Genomic DNA, 21662 nt, shown 5'->3' on the forward strand with positions numbered 1-21662 from the left:
TCTTTTTTTTAAATTTTTAAGCTAACAGAGCCTGGCAGGTATATGGACAGAGCCACATTATACTTAATGAGGGAGGGCAGAAAGGTCAAGGCGCGAGAAAAAAAAGACCAAATCAGAACTGAGGTATTTTTCTCAGTTTCTTTTCTAGTTCTAAAACAATAACATTAAATGTTTACACTCCCCAAAAAATGATTGCCAAGTGTTTCAAGTATTGGTAAATGGGTGAATTGTTAAACAGAATTTCAACCAAACAAGAGTGAACCAAACCGTCGATCTCTGGCAATCTGTACTGGAATGTTAAAGCCAAATGTGGAACTGGAAGGCTCTGGGCCACTGGGGGATGGGGTGCAGGGGTGCATCTGTGCTCCAGTCCAACACCCACCTGGAGTTACGGAGCCCGCCCCTGCCAGACTCCACCCCCTAACGTCACGGGAGGAGGGGCAGCAGGCGATTGGCTGAAGCTCCGGCGGCTCTCGGGAGCCCGGAGGGGAGGGAGGAGTGGGAAAGGGAAGGGGTGGTCCTCGGCTCTGCAGGGCTAAGCTCTACCTCTGGCAGCTGAGTTTGGGAGCTGTCTGGGAAGTGATTTTTTTTTTTTTTTTTTTTTTAATTCCCAAAGCAAATGGCTGGCGTAGAAGCGTAACCCATCTGCACTCATCGGATCTGTGCTTGGTTCTTCTCTTGCACCCTGGGACTCGCGATCGTCATGCTGTGATGTGTGCCGAGGGAGGAATTGGTAAGGCTGTAGAGCAAACCCCTTTGGCTGTTCCCAGCTTTCTGTTTCCCTCTCCACCACGTTAATTCTGTCTCTCTCTCTTCCGCTCTTCCTAACCCTGGTCCCCCAATAGTTGTGTTCAGGTTTGACGAAGTGCCTCAAAACTAGAGTTTAAGGCTGTGGAACTGTTTTGTTTTGTCCTGTTTTGTTTTGTTTTTAATGAGAAGCACACCATTTCCAGTCCCTTGGTTTCAAAAGAGAATTATTTTATCTATTCGAATGCTGGGTTTTATGAAAAAGTAAATTATGTGTGTGTGTGCGCACACACCCACACACCCACACACCCACACCCTTACACGCCTACCTTTGTCATCTCATTTTGAAATCCAGCAGTTTAAAGCAATTTTGGCTTCGTCTTAAAGGTAATGAAGAGGATGGGGGTAGATAAAATACGGGTAGATTTTTTAGAAAAAAAAAGGTGTTTGTGTTGGAGCTTGCTCAGAAACAGTTTTTCAGGAAGGGCTGGGAAACAAAACCTCCACTCTTCCCAGTAAACACTAACTTTGCAAAACTTAATTGTTATTTGAGGCACCCTTCACTTTAAATTATGAACACAGAATCACACTCTACTAAGGACAGCAGAGAGACACCCTCCAGTGCGGAGGGTTGGCCTCCCTGTGCCTTTAGAAAAGGACGTAAACTACTCTTAATTGTAGGGCATGTTAACATGGCTATTTACAGTGTTACCTAAATAAGAGCAAAGTTTCTTCTTTCTTCTTTTCACCTAGTTCTTTGCAAGGAGAACAATTCTACAGTCTGAGAGCAAGCCTCTGACTAAAATCAACCTTGAAAGGTGGACCCACAAAGATTGACTCCTTATCCACCCATATGTATCATACGCTGCATCAGAAAAGTTAACTCCAGATTAGATCATTATTTTTAAATTGGACTAAGTCACATTTCTATGAAAAGTACCATCATAAAAAATCTTTGTTGACTTTTTAAGAGCAAATGTGTAACACATAATCACTGTAACAGAGTAAAGTCATTCATTGCTCTGGTGTGAGCCCCCACAACAATCTCTCTGGAAAGTTAATGTCTGATTATTCTGGACTCTTCTGTTCTCATTACAAACACATATTACATGCCTACATGGGGGTAGTTTGTGAAAGAATTTCGATCTGAAGTGAACCAGAGGGTATAACATGGAAAATCTCATGCGTGCACCCTCAGAAAAACATAATTTAAGGACTGAGAGACTGATTTCCTGTAAGTGTATGGTTTACAGTAAACTGATAATATTGGGTGTTTCTTAAAATTCTTTGACAGTTTTGCTCATAAGGCATAAGATTATAAGCCTCTCTTTCCAGAAACATGAACCAGAGATGACCCAGGCTGGGTTGGTCTCTCAAAATGGTCTAAATTGAGCAGTTGTTTGTATGAGGAATTTTCAACACTGCTTTCTGTTAGTTTTGATTTTAACAAACTCTAACCAAACTCTCCCCATTTTCTGTTCCCTGCCCATTAACACGGCCTACCCCAGACCCTCAGGGGATTCTCCTGTAGCTTTCTACAGGTATGTGTTACAAATTGCAATTCTTCTGCTAACGCCCATTAAACTCATCTTTTTTTTTCTGATGGTTTTGAACATGCTCCTTTATTTAGGTCAACACTATAAAGGTTGCCCCCACTATCCAAAAGTAAAATATTCCTATGAAATCTTTCACAAACAGAAATGGCATAAAGCAAAGAAGCACGGAACCTTGATTTACATGGGAAAAAATCCAAGTGTTGCCAGATTTTAAAAAATAACCTACCAAATCCTATCAAATACTTTTAATTACTCCATTTTTACATTCACTCAGGATTTTCTGATACATCAGGACACATCTTGCTAGTAGATGCACAGTGTAAACCAAAATAAAGCTCAGATCCTCGCAGACACAGTTCAAAGCTCTGGTAGCTTCATGCAGAGTGCAGTTCCCAGGGAGGGAGCCGGTGGGGGCCACCCTCACTGCTTGGGGTCCCACTGACTCTGCAACGGGTATTTTCCTTTTTCTCCTTTTCTTGGTAAAAGTCAAGGTCCTCTTTGATTTCACTTAGCAAAAACAGGTACTAACATAGGTGTTTTGTAAAAATCAGTGGTGTAACCCAAACTTTTGAAAAGCTGGGGATATCTGTATATATTGGAAAACAACAACATTCAAAAGTTTTAGGGGGGTTAAATAATAATTGTGCAAGTGCTACTTTAACATTTGTTAAATGTATGAAGAAGAGAGTCTAGGCAGACTAAAGCAGGATGTCAGGAATGTTTGACATTTGCACGGCAAGAACTGAATGCCTTGGAATACAGTTACTTAGCGACTAAATAGAAATTGAATAGGATGTCATTTATTTTTATAAATGATAAATGAAGTAAAAAAAGTAAAATGAAGGAAATGCTCAGTATTTGATTATCATTTACAATAGAACAGAGATGGCTCATTGTTAAACAAATTGACTTTAAAAATTAAGAAGTAAAAAGACACCATATATTTCAATCCATCATTAGAGGTCTTACAGCCTGATCTAGTTGAAAATACTTTTTCTTGATGAAGGAAAATCGATGAAAATGCTACAAGCAAGATCATGTAGGCATTATGAAAACCCAGTGCACTGGTGAAGCTTTTTCAAGCTTGTGTCAGTGCTTGAAACAAGGGGACTCGATTTATCAAGTCTTGGAACAAATTCTGCGTGAGGGTCCTGGGCAGTAGTTTCGGCAGCCGAGCAGCTTCCTCATCACTCAGAAGAGGTCTGCCGGGAGCATCCTCTGTTGGAAACATCATTCCCTTCCTCTTCTCTTAGATGGATTTATTTAATTTGAGAAAGTATCTTAGTCATAGAAGCAAAACTTGCCATGAAACTAGTGCCCCTGTTGGAGTGAGAGGCAGAGTTGTGGCCTTAATGGAATCTTTTTTATGACGTTCAGTGAAGAGTATATTCATGCAATTATTTGAGGTAATAACATGGAACTATGTAATAAAACTTGTAAATGTTCATAGCCTTTGATTTAATCCTTGGTCTAGAAATATACCCTAAGGAAATCATCTGAATTCCATATGAAGATTTATAAATGTGTTAATTATGGTGTTATCTGTGATATGGAAAAAGACCCTTAAAAACAAAATTAATCCCACATTTATTTTTAAAATAAATTAATGTACTCTATATCTGTATTGATAAAATTTAGTTTCCAAAATATTTTTTTAATTTTGTGATTTAGAAAGATTCCTGCAGTGTATTGAGTGAAAAAAGCAACATTTAATACCACATTATTTTTCGTATGTGTACTATAACTTTGAAATACAAATACATATAATATATCACTTACTCAAGTATTTATTAAGCTCTTACTCTACATCGAGTATTTTCCGAATTAACAAATGTTTGACAGCGTTGAACGGTCCTCTTGCACTTTTACTTACATACAAGTTCCTGTTTGTATCAATGATATAACCACGGGTATGTCACAGACAAAAAAAACACAACGGACCTCTAGCTAGTAGAGTTACAGCTTGTTATAGTCAATATTTCCATGATAGTCCCAAATCTTTTACAGCAACTATTATTTTTTATAATCACAAAAATACCACTTTGAAAAAATATCACCAAGAAATACTATAACCGAAATTGAAAGACCAACTCTTAAGCTCTGTATTTTATATGCCAGTATGCCCTTTACAAAAGGTACTTATAAAAAGCTGTAAGAGATTGATCAACACCCCTTTAGAAAATGATCCACAATGAAAAACAGACGTAAGTGGGCAATTGACAAAGGAAAATCAATTTGACTTTTCTAAGGCTTCCGGGAGAGGGGTGTTCACCTCCCCGTAAGGGAAAGTATTCAGCGCAGAAGTGCATCACCATGTTCCCATCCATCACATTAACAAACATGGAAAAGCAGCTCAAAATGTGTGAGGTTGTTGGGAAGACTATTCAATAACATGGAAAAATGTTCACGATCTGAGGAGTGAAAACACTATGTTACAAAATGATGTCCTATCTTTGAAAAAATTCCAATGATTATGTACAGAAACTACTCTATTGGTGGAGAATAAACCAAATGTCAATAATACTTACATTTGGGTTGTGGGATTTCTGTTTTTCTCATGATATTACTCTAGTTTTTTAAAATTTCTACAGTAAATATATTTTAGTTATCAGGAAAAAAATTCACTATCCCAATAATTTGTCCCAGAAAGAAGGGCATGTGGGCAATATTAGCTCTCCCCTCTTTTGCAGATCCTCCTGGTATGTAATTAATTCCATGTCAGGGGTCGTCATTGTTTCCGAATTATATTTGCTGGTGAGAACATTTGCTTTATAACAGAAATCAACAGCTAAAAGTTATTCTAGTCACATTCACTCTTCTACCTCCTACTGTTTTCTGAAATAATAAGCAGTGTCGGACTGATTTGCGCTTTATTCCTTTTCATTTCCTGTTGATCACACCTGCTAAAGACTCCTGCTGATAGACCTTAATTAAATATTTCTTCATTTATTTTTCTAACATCTACTTATTCCATGTAAAACCTTTCTGAATGGGGAAGATGAGTATACTTATGTTTCTATTAGAAAAACAAACTAACAAAATTAAACTGTATGTAAGATAGGTCATAAAAAATTTTCATATCCTGGTTATGAGAAGGAAGGTGAAAATCGTTTTAAATTATTCAAACATGTTGTAAAGTCTTCCTTTAATTTACAGTGCTCATAATTATTTAGCACTATTTTTAAACATTCTCATTACCCTTATGACTATAATAATATGTTGAAGGTTATAGTTAAAAATACTAATTACAATATCCTTTCTTCTTCACTGAAGTCTTTTCCTAGAGAGGTGTTCTCAGGCATTTCATTACAAAGATTTTCTGTTTATCTATGACGCCCATCAGCCAACAAATCAGTATTACTACCTCTCCATATTAGAAAAATGCCTGAATTTGAAGCATTATTATACTTTTAGACTCCTAAACCAAGGACTGAGATAACATTATCTGCTTTTAATGGGGCAAGGAAATTTTGAAAACTAATTTCTAACTTTGAGTCCTAAATTGGCTTTCCTTTCCCAAACTGTCACATTTCATCTGAGCCATGCTAGTGCAAAAGAGGGCATGTGGTGGTCCCCAGTGCCTTGTCTGTCACATAGTTTTTTGTCTCTTTTTCCTCTGAGTTATCTTTGTCATCTCTAACAATGCCCGGAATATATGGAGTAGGAGCTCAGCAAACATTAGTTGGGAGAATGAAGTTATTGAGCATTTACAGTGTGTTAGGCACAGTGCAATATTTAATAAACCTCTTTACAAAACTGTGAGGTAGGGGATGTAATGTCCATTTGCAGATGTGGAAACTGAGGCTTAGAGAACCTAAGAGCTTGTGGTAAGTGGCCAACTGTGAATCTGACTGAGCATCAGTATCACTTGAACTTGTTAAAGCTTGTGATCTTTCTATTGCAGATACATTGGTTGCTGATTTGAAAACAACTGATGGCATTATAGTTTCTTATTCAAAATGAATGTGTTTTGGAGAGTGGGTAGCATTGAATAACTAATGGAATTGATCATTTATCATAGATTTATTTTATAATTTCATCAAACACCATTAACTCCTTTTTAATACAATTTACAGCTTTTCCCTGTCCCTCATTTGTGCTTATGTACTGTACTTAGTATTACTTTATCTACAGGTTTTGGGACAATTTAAATATGTGTGTCAAGACAATTTAAGTAATTGACATATATAATCTATGCTTTCAGTACAGTAAGTCATGTGATGAATTAATAGCTATTATAAAATAATATCTTCTATGGAATAGTTTTGACATTTTAAGTCGCCCAAATGTTTCCAGAAGTGAATATTTACATAGCTTTTAGAAATTTACAAACCTCACATCCATTATGCAGATATATCCTTTTTATAGATTAAGTAAAGTAAACCCATCTTCATCATATATCCAGCAATGAATGCCATGTATTTGAAAGAAAAGATATAGGATTTGAAATTTTGGTCTTTGATGTATTTGATTCATGTATGTAGCTCAGGTTAGTAACCTGCAAGGCCCTTTAGAAAACATTCGATGTGGTCTATTGATTTAACCTTTATTTTTATAAATATATACCATCATTCAGCAGCTAAATTCTTTCCATTCTGCTACAAATAATTTCACTTGCTATTTAATTTTTTTATCTTATCATTCCCCATTCTTTTAAGCATGTCGTTGTTGTTGAAAAATTTCTGTGGTTACTCATCCAGAATATAATTGCTCTATTTTTTGTATATAAAAAACCAGTTTCACTAATTATTATAAAACAGTTATATATGGTTATATTCATTGGGAGGATAATGATTAGCTGCATAAAAGCAATATTTAATGATAATGAGCTTATGGAGAAAATATATTTAGAAATTAAAAGTAAGTCTTCCCAGAGTACATTTTGGTTCCTAGGTCAATGGTTTGCAAAAGTGCCCGCAGACCAAGAGCATCAGCATCCCTTGAACTTGTTAGAAATGCAAGTTCTTAGACCCCAGTGCAGACCTGTTGAATCAGAAACGTGTGTGTGTGTGTGTGTGTGTGTGTGTGTGTGTGTGTAGAGCGGGTGGAATCTGTGTTTCCACAAGCTCTCCAGAGGATTCTGATCTGTGCTAGTTTGAGAATACAGGCCTAGGTCCAGTCCTTGGTAACAGGCCATACTCCCTGGAGTTTAGTATTTAGTAGGCAGGCGCCTGGTCTACTTTAAAAGGCCTCCAGGAAAGGCACTACCATCGACTTCCCCAAGGCCATTTCAAACACTTCTGTGTTATCACTGCGCTGACATCAGAGGCCACTAGTTAGAGACACAAAACTTAAAAAAGTAGTCCAAAAAGATAAGGTTTAGTGCTTAAAGATTTGTGTTGGCTAGTTTTATTATTTATTTCCTGGCAAAAGAGTATCTTTCAAGACATCATTAAACTAAACATTTTTGTTAGTGCTTCATAAGGAAAAAAGAGAGGGACATTTTCCCCATCCTTGATCTTGGGTATATTTTTGGAGGATGATTAAGGAAAGAAATATGAAGTCTTAAGACGCTCATATTTCTGGGGGATCATATTTCTTGGTGCCCAGGGGATCAGGTTTTCTTACCAGAGGTCCTGAGTGCCTTTGTGGAGGTGGGGAATGACGTACTTAAATTTCTGTAAAGTCCCAGCATCCATTTTCATAGTGTATCTATATATGACTTGGGCTGTATTCTTTTCATATACTTTGGGTTTAATCAAAGTATATAATTTAGGTAAAGTTTCATTTGTTGCTGGTAATTTGATTTGCCACCTCTCTTTATTCTACCTGGCCCACATGTTCATTTCAGAATATTGTACATGAGTCACATTCTGAAGATGTGTGTTAGCAGAAAGAATCTTAAAATGGTTTCTTTAGTAGGAATTGAGAACCTTGACCTAGAAGTGTAATTTTTCTCCACTGACTTAAATTTTCTAATATGAGGAGCAATGAAGGTGATAGGTAAAAAGTATAACAGATTTGTTTTTGAGATTTTGAGATTACTTTGGTATTTAGAAACATATATGCCCTGCATAAGTATGTGTTTTACCTCAATAATTATCTGAATTTTCTTTTGCAGCATATCATTTAAATTCTGTTTCACACCCGATTTTCATAAAGAAGACAGTCTTCCAAAACTGTCTGGGCATTTATTAAGTAAACTATCTCTTCAAATTTAACCAGCCGTATCGATGAGATATTTTTAATAATTGCCTTTTGCACAGAAGAGACCTGAAGGCTTTAGTTGGATTTGCAACACTTTAAAGTACATTTAAGACTTCTAGCCTGGGTCACACATATTTGCCTTTATGATGAAGCTTATGTACTAAATTATGGTTTTCTTTTTTTCTCTGCTGTACTATCAAGTATTACTATGTACACTTGCTGTTTGTGGATTTGGATATGAATATTCTTTCATATTGAGACAGCATGCTTGTCTGCATTGTATCAGGTTATTCTTAAAACAAAATTAAAACAAAGAATTGTATCTTTTTCTGCATTTTCAATGTGGAAACAGTACATTTTCTTGTGTATGCTTTTCTCCACCAAAACCATAGGCTTTGTGATTAAATAAAGTTTAGAGACTAGAGTTTTGGAAGTTGTAATTGAAACAAAGATCTGTTTTCTAATTATAAATTAAATACATGTATTCATGGTAGAAAATATGGACAGTTTTTAAAGATATTTAAGAATAAAAATTATCTATTAATATCCTACCTCAAAATAACCAGTGTAAATGTCTTCAAAGTATTCTACTCCAAACTTATAATATATATAAATAGTTTCCATATCTATGCTGGTAAAGCTCATACTTGTATACAGGTCAAAACCATGATTTAAAACCTTATAAACTTCAAGCAATTTTTGCTTACAAAATTTACTCAAAATCACTTTAATAGCTGTATTATTCTCATTTAGGTATTCCCCCATTTAACAATTCCCCATTTTGAACATTTTTCTTAGTGCCCTTTCCAATGCGCAGCTGGTCATCTTTCTACTCAGAGCCAAAGAGAATGGCCATTTACGAGGCATAATTACCTTTGACTCCAGAAAAGCAAAAGCTACGCAGAATTCCCCCAGCACTACACGGAAGCTTGCCTTCCCTGAGCATTATGAATAAAGAAACTCTTTGCTGAGCTCAAAGCAAAAACAAAACAACAACAAATAAAAAACCCAAACTAACCCTGCTTCCGTTGCTTCTCGTTGGTTTCTAGTGAAGTTGAAAATATTTTTTCCTATTTACTTGTGGTTTGTAGCTCTGGGGGTTTGTTCGTACTTTTCCCCGAGTATGCTCTAATTGCAGATATTTAAACCAGAAATGAATACTTCTTTCTTTAAAAAAAAATATATTTTATTTATTTATTTTCAGAGAAAGGAGAAGGGGGGGAGAAAGAGGGGGAGAGAAACATCAATGTGTGGTTGCTCTCGCGCGCCCCCAGCTGAGGACCCGGCCTGCAACCCAGGCATGTGCCCTGACTGGGAGTTGAACCAGTGACCCTGTGGTTCACAGGCTGGCACTCAATCAATCCACTGAGCCACCCCAATCAGGGCAGAAATGAATACTTCTAGTGTTGCCTTTACAAAGAATCAATGTAAAAATAGGTTATCGTCAGTGACATTAGGATGAAACTGAAACAATAGGACAGATCCTACAAATTAGCTGTGAAATATTTACCTCAATAAATCTTAATTCTTTTTATAGTATAAGCATGCTGTTATATAAAATTTTAGCAGACATAAAATCTAGTAATCAAATTGACTTAAGTAATTTATGATATGTTAATAAATAATGAAGCCCTGGCTGGCATAGCTCAGTGTATTGAGCGCGGGCCTGCGAACCAGAGTATCGCGGTTCGATTCCCAGTCAGGGCACATGCCTGGGTTGCAGGCCAGTTCCCAGCAGGGGACTCAAGAGAGCAACCACACATTGATGTTTCTCTCCCACTCTTTCTCCTTCCCTTCCCCTCTCTCTAAAAATAAATAAATAAAATATTTAAAAAAAATAAATAAAAAATAAATAAATAATGACGCAGTTTAGGAATTAATAAAAGACTACTTATATATGTAAAAGTAATAAAATGGTAGTGGAGAGAACAGCTATGTTATTTTATGAGAGCTGCCACTAACCTGATGTGTAACCTTGCACAAGTCACTGCCTCTAACCTAGGTATTTTGTGTGTTTATAAATAAAGTACTGGTACTTAGTTGGATATTGAAATTTTTTTCCAGCTTTAAAAATACTGAATTTCTCTTCTAGTTGCTGAACTTTATCATTTTCAAAATGCTCTTCCTACCTGGCAGAAATGTTGGCATTGAATGATTAATAAGTGTTCTCGTAATAATGAGAACAGCTGCCATTTATCATCCTATTACATGTCAGGTACCTTGCATACATTCTTATTAACCCCTCTCACCAAAGAGTAGTTTTTATGTACTTCCCTGATGGGGAAACTGAAGATTATACAAACCCCCATTGGGGATGAATGATTACAGGCAAGATTTGAATCCATGAGTAACTGAAAAGCTCTTCTCTTTCTCCTCTGCTACTTATCTCTCTTTTGAACAAATGTGGTGCCTTACTCTAGACCAGGGTTTTCAGCAGAGAACTGTTGGTGTTTGGGGCCACATTATTACGTGTTGTGGGAGCTATCGTGTGCATTATAAGAGCACCCATGGTGTCTGTCCATTAGCATTCATGCCCTTAGTTGTAAAAACCGGAAATGTCTCAAGATTCTGCCAAGTGTCCCCTGGCAGGGGTGGGGGGCACAATCGTCTCTAGTTGGGGACCATTGATTTAATACAATCTAAGTCCACTGATTTAATACAGCCTAAGTCTGAAGACGAATATGATTGTTTTCATATGACAAAGGTAGGCAGGGGCTCTGGGACAACTTGGATTTCAGAGGTCAACATGAATTAGACCAAGCAGTATCCCAGCAAAAGACCCCATGTCATCATTTTGCAATATGTTTTGTATACATGTTGATTGCTTCGCTTTTGAACTCTCAAGGTTTTTTTTCTTTGTTTGAAGAGTACTCACAGTCCCAGCATGCATAGTACACCATCATGTATCTGATTGAACATTAGTTAATTGACTTAAAAATATTCATCGTGGCCCCGGCTGGTGTAGCTCAGTGGATTGAGCACGGGCCTGGGAACCAGACACCCACGGTTCGATTCCCAGTCAGGGCACGTTGCCTGGGTTGCAGGCCAGTTCCCAGCAGGGGACGCATGAGAAGCAGCCACACATTGATATTTCTCTCCCTCTCTCCTTCCCTTCCCCTCTAAAGATACATAAAATATTTTAAAAATTCATTGTGTGCTTGCCATGTGCCAGGCATTGTCCAGTTACTGGTTAAAACAGCGAACAAGGCAGTTTTGTAGGAGAAGCATAAATTAAACAAATAAGTATAGTTCATTCTCCTTTATCTTTCTAATAATCTTTTAAGGCACATCGTTAGAATCAATCCAGTGTGTTTACTGTGTTTTACACACACATACCGCTTATCACAAAGAGCTAGAGTTTGCCCTCCTCGATATGAATAAATAAAGGTAGTAAAGCAGGCAATTTGTGTTCTTTCTCAGTTTAAAAAGGTGTTTTGGCTCCAGTTTTCAAAATGAGCACTTATCTGGGGACTAGTTTCCTTTCAGAACATACTTGTTTAGCTGCTGGTTAGTGTTTTTATATTCTTAGTGTTGGCTGCTCTGAAAGCTGACCATGAACGTGCCAAAGCCTGTCTCACAAGGATTAACCTCTGAAGAATTTTAGGTAACGAGGGAGTCTCATGAAGTTCATACCTGAACCCTCTACTGGGCTGTGCATTCTTTGAAGATGAGAACCATGGAGTTTACGTGCGACAATTCCTCATTTTGACCGCAGTTCCTGGAAAAGTGCATGGCTAACACATGGTTGCCTTTTGGTGCCTGTGTTATTTTAAATGAGGAGAAGAGAGCTCTGAACGGTGAAAATAGGTTTTACTAAATAAGTCTTAAGTTACTATATTCTGCTCCATGAGGACCACTGAGGCCATTAATTAAATTTATTTATGTTCCTTAAGTGTTCTAAGGTAGTTGGAAGTATGAGTTAAGTCTTGATAAAGGCAGGTATCTGGCAGCCAAGGGAGAAACAAACCTGTAAAATTCGACATGAGCATTCGAAACAAGGAGGGCTTCGACTGCTGGGAGGAGACCTGTGTGTGTGCTTCTGAGGACCCCACAGGCATCACTGTGGGGCACTTGGCAGTGATTGGTGCTCGGCACAGTGGTGCTGAATTCTCAGAGAGGAAAACTTATTTAAAATGCCGTGTGAGGTATCAGAAAGTTGAGAACACATATGATGATGATCTCTGTCCTGGATGAAGTCACTTTTTGGTACTTAAAGGGTAAACCTTAAGTTTTCTGAAAAAAAAAAAAAGAAAAAAAAGAAAAAAAAGAGTTACTCAGAAGAACTTCCGACCACTGAAATAGAAATGACTGGCTAGTTTTAGAAACAGATTCTACTCGTTTTATTTCCTCTTTTGTGTCTTCCTGTTACAGTCTTGGTAGTGGCCATGTTAGGCTAACATGCTGTAGATCGTAATATGAACTGTAATACTTTAGCATGCGTAATAAAAGCTCTAATGATACACCATGAAATAACTAAGCAGACATCACTTCTAGAGGCAGGGTACATAAGATTGTGGCAGATATTCTGCACATAAGAGAGGTGTTATTGTATTCATTCATTCATGTGTTCGTCCCACAAACACACAGTGGAAGTCTACTCTGTGCCTGATGCCTACTGTTTGAGGCCTAGGCTGTATCAGTGAACAAAAAAAGATCAACATTCCTCCATGAATGGAGGGGGAAGACAACAGCTAAAATACAGAAATAAGTATATGTTATCAGAAAGTGATGTGAGTTCTGTGGAAAATGAAACAGGGCAGGGAAGTTGGAGTTGCTGAGGCACAGCTGTGTCGGAGTGGAGTGAAGGCGGGAAGGGTCATAGGTTGAGAGGACATTGGGAGGCGGACAGTGAGGCGGTTATTTTAATTAAGAGCCTATAGAGAGTTTTAAATTGTGGAAATGTCAGATCTAAGTTACCTAGGTTTTAACAGGACCAGGTGATAGTGTTGGGTAGGGTGTTTGTGGTGGTGACGCCAAGTTGTGAGATTCTGGATATATTTTAAAGGCAGGGGGCCAATAGAATTTGACCCCCTACAGAATTTACTCAGAATCTGGATATATTTTATTTATCCAGACTGGCTGGGTGTCGGTTTTGAGAGAAGACAGGACCCCACTGTGACTCAAAGTCTTTGGGACTGATCATCTAGAAGGATGAAGCTGCCATCAACTGACAGGACTAATCTGGGGGGAAGTTGGTTTTGGGGGGAGTATCAGGAGCTCAGTGTTTCACATTGGAGTGTTTCACATCCGTTACCCTTTGGAGACGGGCTGTGTAGTGGCCGGCAGATCTACCAGTCTGGAGTTTGGGGAAGAGGTCTGAGCTGGAGGAGAGTTACGTGGTGGGAACCTGTACAAGTTCTCTTTTGATGGTTTTTGTTTTCTCAGTAAAATAGAAACAAGATCATGAGCAGGAAGAAAGTTGGGAGGGAGAGAGACATGGACTTAGAGGAGAAGGCATGAAGCAGTTGCCTATTACAATGGGAAAGCAAAGAGCGTAGAAAGTCTGTGTGAGTGCAGTTGATACGTGTGGCCAACTTGTAGTTCGTGGTCAGTAATTTAAAGTGACACTAACCAGGCACTTCATGTGTTTCTCTCTAGGTGCTTTCAACCTACAGGTATTGGTAAAGAGTATATAGGGACTTGATATAACTGATTTGAATATAACTAGGGTAAGAGCTTTGCCAATAAAGAAGTGAGAGAGGACCTAAGGGGTAGAAGGAATATACAAAGAAGTGATAATAATGTAGACCATAAAATTGAAAATATGTGAGCAGGGAAGGGAGATCATGCAAAAAGGAGGGGCGGCGAAGATAATGGGTCATTTGCTTCCAGGTCCCTGCGGGGTCAGATGATATTAAAGTCAGGCTGAAAGTGGTTCATTTATTCAGAGGTAATTTTATATACTGTTTAGTGGCTTTTTAATATTTTTCAGTATACTTTTATATATTGAATTATACTTCAAATACATGTAAAGAACTTTCTATTGAGTACATCTAATGTCTGTTTTAAAATTAAATAAATGTATATATTTGAATTAGTTCATTTTAGTTTTTCAAATGAGATACGCCTTTAGCATTTCCCCCCTACTTGACTTAACTTTAAGTCTTTTATACTAGTCCCGTTCTTTCTCCCAGCCCTCGAGTTCTCTGAGAGGCTGCCCCGAGCCACGTGCCTCCTACCACCTACTACTGCCCCAGGGTTTCTGCTCTGCACCTCTCCGGGCTGCAGAGGCGCTCACTCCTTCAGAGACACTGGGGTTGGGCAGGAGGCGCTCGCTCCATCAGAGACACTGGGGTTGGGCGGGAGGCGCTCGCTCCATCAGAGACACTGGGGTTGGGCAGGAGGCGCTCGCTCCATCAGAGACACTGGGGTTGGGCAGCCGTCCGCCAAGCTGCATCACTGGGCGAGTTTTTCAGTCACTCTGAGCCTCAGGTTTTTTTTCTCATCCTTAAATGGGAATACAAATATATACTTTGTTGTCAGGATTAAAGTTAATCTATACTTATCCCCAGCACAAAACTTGGCTTTTTTTTAATGGTAGCTATTGTTATGATCTTTGGTTTATTGAATTAATAATTGTGTTAGAGTTGAATAACTGAATCTCAAAAGCAGGCTATTCCATCATTTCAATAAAGTAGATTTTTCGACTGTGTAGGATTACCTGTGGGGTCGACTTTTTCTGCAAGTCCCCCCATCCACCATGGATGAAAGTAACACTACCAAGACATGATCTGCTTGGAGAGGAAAGGTGGTCGATCCCTCAAAGGGGAAGGGCCAGGAGCCCCTTCCTCCAGGGGCTTTTATTGGGTTGTAATACGCAGGAATACAGACGGCAAAGATCAAACAGTAGATAACATTTCAAAAAGGTCTGAGGGCTTAGTCTGAGTTAGTGTCTGTCAGGAAAGGGTGTTGCAGAAACTTTGGGAGACATAACTCATTTCCTGCTCAGACCCTTATCATATGAATGAAAACACTCTTAGCAAAGCAGGCTTCACAGGACTTTTAGGAATTCTTTCTTATGTCCAATTACCCTGGGGAACCCGCCATTCCCAGCACAAGGCTGCACCACCCTTTCTCATTGTTTTCAGGCTTAAGTCAGGCAGAGGAGGCAGATAGCCAGAGAATTCTCGGAGACTTCTCGCAGACAGACAGCACTCAGGCTTCGTCACAGCCAGGGGGCAAGGGCCCTTCACCTCCTTTCTCCGAAGCCCCCCAAGTCCTTCCCTGGGGCCTCATGATCATGCCTGTCTTAGGTCGTTCCCCCCTTGGGGAATCTTACCCGTCATTGGCTAACTGATCAAGCACTGGAGGAGAGTTACGGAAAAAGGAGCAGAAGCGGTGGTCCTGCCAGGGAGGTAAGCTTTGTCTCCGTAGTTGCTCACTCAGCCATAGCCATGGGGGGACTTCAGCTCCTCAAACCAGGCAGGGCAGTCCCCAACAATTACCATTGTCAAAACATTAAAAATTGCTATCATTAGAATTTTAATGTGTTCATATATTTTCAGCTTTAAGTATAGTCTGTGATATATTGGTAACTTACCATATTGGTGACTTTTTTTAGTTTCTAATAATGTGGAGAGACTTGTACCACTGTAACATTTTTTACTGCCTTTCTGCGTTCTTAAACCAGTTTTGAGCCTAACAAGCATTAGCAAAAGGTAACTTAATTGGAGGTGTGGTGCCTTCAAGAAAAAGCTCAGATACATTGAAGAAGAAAGGTAATAAAAGTGTCTGAAAGAACAGATAAATACTTAATTCTCACACAAGAAAATTGAAGAATCTCTTTATGTCTAACATATCTTGGAAGCATTAAGAATGGGTAACTTTCCCTGGCTGGCATGGATTGGTTGGTTATAACTGAAAGGTGTTGGATTCATTCCCATTTGGGCATTTGGGCTGCGTACCTAGGCTGCAGGGTTAGTTCCCGGACTGGGTGCAAAGGATCCCTGGCCGGTCACATACATCCCCGGTCCATGTGCAGACGCCCACCAGTCCGGAGGTAAGGGAGGCAACCAATCGGTGCTTCTCTCTGGCATGGATGTGCCTCCCTCTCCCTTCCTCTGCCTCTAAAAACACAATGAAAAATTGTCCTCAGGTGAGGATTTTTAAAAACAGAATGGGTAACTTTTCCCAGTAGAAAGCAATGCATTGAGATACCACAGTCATATTTTGTGCCTCTATCTTCCTTCAAAATAAACATGTTGTATTTGAAAATTCTAAATTGACTCCTCATCAGCTGTGGAGGGTGTCTTCCCTCAGTCTGGGTCAGCGGCAGCTTCTATGATGCAGAACAGTGTCTTTGGTTTTCAGGTCTCGTTTGTTGAATGAGTTGGGACTCAGTGAGCTTGGTGTGAGCACTCCTTTCTAAAGATGTGTAAGGGCTGTGTGTTTGATTAGAGTTGACCTTTTCCCAGTAGCACCCTAAAAATGACATAGCTATCAAAAAGAAGTCTTCGTCAGTAGTAAAAGTGAAAGATACTATGACTTAGTTTCTTATATACCAACGTAGTGCTTCTTCCCATGATAATCATCAATTATCCAAAGTAATTACTTATGTTTGGGGTGATGTATACCCTTGCCTGGCCTCTTGTATACATCTAAAATACAGAATATGTACTTATACTGGCACTTGCATTCAAGAAGTCTCATCAGCAGGAAGTATGAAATAGCACACAGAGCTCCAAGATGAGTTTATGTGAAAAATCTGATTCCGCCCATGCAGTGGAGATCAGTGAGGATATGTGACTTTATTGTTCAGGATCCACGGCTTCCCCACCGTATGAATTGACCCTTGGCATCAGCAAAGCCCATATTAACTACATCTGTAACTTTACATTTATCTTCTTTTCCAAAGATTATGTGGGATGAAGAAAAACACTTTTTTATAGGTAGCAGAATAATAGTTACTAAGGGAGCCATGCTAACATGTCACCTTGGCAACTGATACAATAAAGAAACCAGCAAAGATATCAAATAATCTTATTGCCATCTTATTGCTTATTACCTGTCAGATAGGGAATCGGTTTCCTTGGGGTAATAAGCTTCTTACAGAGAGAGTTGGACAAGTAGGTCAGAGATGGCTGAGATTGGAACAAGCCTGAGTTCTATCAGGGCTCACTGTGTTTCAGAGGGGCTACCCGTGACAGGCGGGTTTAGAAGACTTTCATATCTTGACTCTACTATGAAAATTTTCCCATCTAATAACTGTAATATTTCTTTCCATTTTTTATTGACTCTGATAGGTAAGTTTGCTTTCTTCCAAGGTTTGGGGCATACAAAAACTTCATTATATTGGTAGTGATTTCTCATCTTGGTTAAGAAAAAGGTTGTAAGTCCGTCAAGGCTGAGACTCATTGCTCTCCCTTGCCAAACTTTTGGAAATGTTGATTGAAACTGATTGTAACTGTATTAAATCTGCAGGAAGAATCAATCAATCCTCAAGGCCTCATCACCTAACACTGGGGATTTTTGTGTGTAAACTGGATTTTCGCTATTGTAGTTAATCCCAGCCTTAGAGGAGAGGGTCTGCTTGTGTTGCCTGTCAAGTCATTGGTGCATAGCTTTGGTCTGCACACTCAAAGGAGATGGACCACCCAATAACAGGAGTGCTATCTAATTAACTTTTTATTCCTAATTTCAATTTTACATACTGAAATGAATTGACTTAGCATAGAGTAGTGGTTCTCAGAGTGTGTTCCAAGGACCAGCTTGAGCATCACCTGGAAACTTACTAGAAATGCAGATTCTTGAGCCCCACCTCAGACCTGCTGAATCAGAAACGGGGGGGGGGGGGTGCACTGTGCCTCAGCACATTCTGACCCATCCTGGACTTTTACAGTCACAAACACAAACAAAGCCTCTTGAAATCACTATACATAAGAATGTTTTTTCCTTTGCTCAAGTGAGCTTATGTGTATATTTCAAGTTGTTTGTTGGCTGGTGATGACCTCAGAGATTTTTAAATACTAACTGGGCCCAAGGGAAGTCATTATCCTGTATTACCTTTGATAATCTGCCCTGCTACAAAATTTCCATTAAGCATTTGGCAAGGGAAACAGGATTTTTGAACACTGTCTGCATTCAAATACATTTGTATACAAGAAGGAACATAGTATCTGTTATTAATATTTTGGGTACACTCTATTATTCAAGGATGGTAGTGTTTAATATCTTCTAGAAAAACATACTATAATTAGAAAAATCTAGTTTAAATGAATATATATATTGGATTGTTTTAAAATTTATATGTATTAGTGGAATTGTATAGTTGGAAAGGCATGACTTTGGAGTCAAATAATTGCATGCCTTGAGTTATAAAACCTCTTTGACTTTTTGTTTCTTCCTCTGAAACTTGGAAGTGAAACTTTATACCAAGTTGTGAATGACATGGGAAATGTATTTTGTAAGCAATAATCGGTAGAGAAGTGTTACTATGCACTTATTCTCTAAGCAGTATTTATAGTTTTTTATTTCTGATCTTAATTGATCTTATGCCTAAAAGTGATAGCTTATAGATTTTTGAACTTGAATTACAGATTTTTTTCAGCTTTTGTGAGGGAGTAGAATATTGGATCATGTGGCATCATGCACACCTAATGCTCAGGGTAGCATTAGCCTAGCATTAGATTGTTTCATAGCTATAACTATAACTTCTTCCTTTGAAAACTTGAGAATTAATTTTTTTAAATTATAAATCAATACATTTCATTATAACAAAGAAAGAAAAAATTAACAATCTTCACCTATTCCCTCTTTATTCCCATTTTGTGACACCCAATAGATTATAGCAATTCACATTCCCAGCGTTATACTTACTTTGCTAAATTTTAGTGAGTTTTTCCAACAATATTCATAATTAAAATTGGTTTATAATTTTCTTGTACCAATTATAAGGAAATTTATACATACATATTTTTAATATATTGGATATTTCTGTAATGGTGATACATGATTACTTGCAGTGAAACTTTTCATTATATAATTATCTTGCTGTGAAATAGTATTGCAACTTGGGTCTATATAGCATTTGGTTTGTATTAATCTCAGATTCAACCCTTCTCTGCCAGTGTTAGCATGTATGTTAAGAATCTTGATTTTTAGGATCTGTGCTCATATTGAGTAACTTTAATATTCTAGTTAAAAATGCTAATATGAGCTCATTAGAGCGAGGTGCCAAGAGACAGGTGTCATTTGACACTGCATTTCTGGGTAGTGTTGGGCTCCCAGTTACCTACCTGCTCGGCCCAGGAACATGTAGGCCTTTCCATGGAGTGAATCCTTAATGGTGTTCTTCCCATCACTAACCTGCAGAAGTTTGTTGTGATTCAGAGTTTTGCATAGTAGTAGTTGCTCTTAAACTAAAAATGAAATTAAGAATGGAGACTTTAATAAAAGCCTAGATAAGCTATAATTTTTGTTAGTGAAATGCTAAATCTCCCCACCTTTAAGGATAGCAACTCACTATCTTTAAGGATAGCAATGGAGTATCAAGACCTAAAACATTCTTTCTGGTTCTAAGTGATGATAATTGACTTTGAAGCACTTGGTCTTTTCTATGTTTAAAAAAATGTTAATTCTTAAGACAGGATTCCAATCAGTGGCATAATATTAGGTCAGACAAAGTGTGGGACAATTTTGTTTATTATCAGAAAACCATAACAAATTAGCTCTTTGTAGAGTGGGCTAAATCTTAAGATTATGAATGATGTTGCTTGAAAAATGCTTCACAGGAAGTTGTCCTTAGAGATTATGTCTGTTGGGTGTCTGTACTTACCCCTGGGAACAGTTGAGAGAGCGAATTACTGTCCTTAGCTGGTTGGTTGCCTGGCAGACTCCAGTTAGAAGAGGTAGTGTGAGAACAGGAAACAAAAGCACTCCGTTTCCTCATTTATGGCTCAGCTTGGCTGTCCTTCCATTAGAAGCAGGAGTAAAAGATCTAAGTTTGAGAAGATACTAGTACAGTTGTCCCCTCTTATCTACAGGAGATAGATACCTCGCCTAGACCTTGAGGGTCCTAGTCAGGGGGATCTAGGTCCTGATCATCTCTGTATTTCTTGCCTAGTTTAGTTTCTAGCAGGTCACTTAGATTTTCTGCAGATAAGGTCATAGGCCACCTGAGTCAAATTTCATCTGGGGAGTTATGTTAAAACTTCAGATTATCAGGACACACCCATAGATTTACTAAATGAAAATCTCCAAGAGTTCCAATCTAAGATGATGTGCAATGTCATTGATAACACAAGGATAGAGACCAAAGCCTCCAGACCTTGCTCTGTACACACCTTTGCTCCTTTGCTGACGTGCTCATTAGCTACCGAACTTTATTGGGCATCTACTAAGTGCCAGCTACTCTGGGTATAAAGATAAATGAGGCACATGAACATTTAAAAGCAGAAACTGTTGAGTTAGGAAGATTTGATTTGAATCAACCTTACCTACTTACTAATGATACGAATTTCAGCAAGTTACTTTATTTCTCTAAGCCTACTTCCTCTTTTTTAAAATAGAAATAATATCTGTGTTATCAGTCTGATGTTACTTTTAAGTAAGATAATGCATATAAAGTGCTTGGTATATAGTGTACCCTTTTTTTGGTTTTGTTTTTATAATATCAGTGAGTTACTTTGTTATTAATGATTGGCTTGCACACATGGTATTACATTCAGTGAAACTATATAGTATGGGATTACTAACAGAAAAAGATAAACATTGAAAGGGTGAAAGAAAAATAAGTTTTATAATTTTAATTTTTTGATTATCAATTTTATTTTATTTTTAAAAGGTTATTTTTTGTTTTATTGTTTATGCTATTACAGTTGTTCTGCTTTTAGATCTTTATTTTTTTTAAATTGACTGTGAGGGATGGGATGGACAGAGGAGAGCAAAGGGTGGGAAATTGGAACAACTGTAATATAGTGTGTTCTTAAAATGTTAGCTTTTTCCCTCTTAATTAATAAGCTTACATTCCAGGCAGGTCTGAATGTCTTGGCAAACAAGAAAAACTTGGAAATAGGGAAGAGATTGTATGAATTAGATTTCGTTTTACAATAAACAACCCAAAAACTTGTTGATGTAACTTTTATTGACATAGTTTGACGGGTTGGCAGTTGGGGCTGAGCTCTGTTGAGACCGTTCGTCACCATCCTGGATTGTGTCACCTGGGCACACTCACGTGTTGGTTAGTGGTCGGCTGTTGGTCAGTGGCCCCACCCA

The 21662-nt window shown here is 38.2% G+C and overlaps 1 protein-coding gene across 2 annotated transcripts in view; it reads left to right on the forward strand.

The window, feature by feature from the left end:
- The first annotated feature begins 519 nt into the window (after positions 1–519).
- Positions 520–21662, forward strand: part of ATP10D (ATPase phospholipid transporting 10D (putative)) — an 84242-nt gene continuing 63099 nt past the window's right edge. Inside the window, exon 1 of one of the 2 annotated variants that reach the window (XM_053654908.1) lies at positions 520–733. The gene's annotated coding sequence lies outside the window, so the exon portion shown is untranslated. The remainder of the gene's footprint in view (positions 734–21662) is intronic. The other variant, XM_037164739.2, reaches the window with a different exon arrangement.

This window comes from Artibeus jamaicensis, unplaced genomic scaffold, assembly GCF_021234435.1.
Source record: "Artibeus jamaicensis isolate MK-2021 breed Jamaican fruit bat unplaced genomic scaffold, CSHL_Jam_final contig_889, whole genome shotgun sequence".
Lineage (NCBI taxonomy): Eukaryota > Metazoa > Chordata > Mammalia > Chiroptera > Phyllostomidae > Artibeus > Artibeus jamaicensis.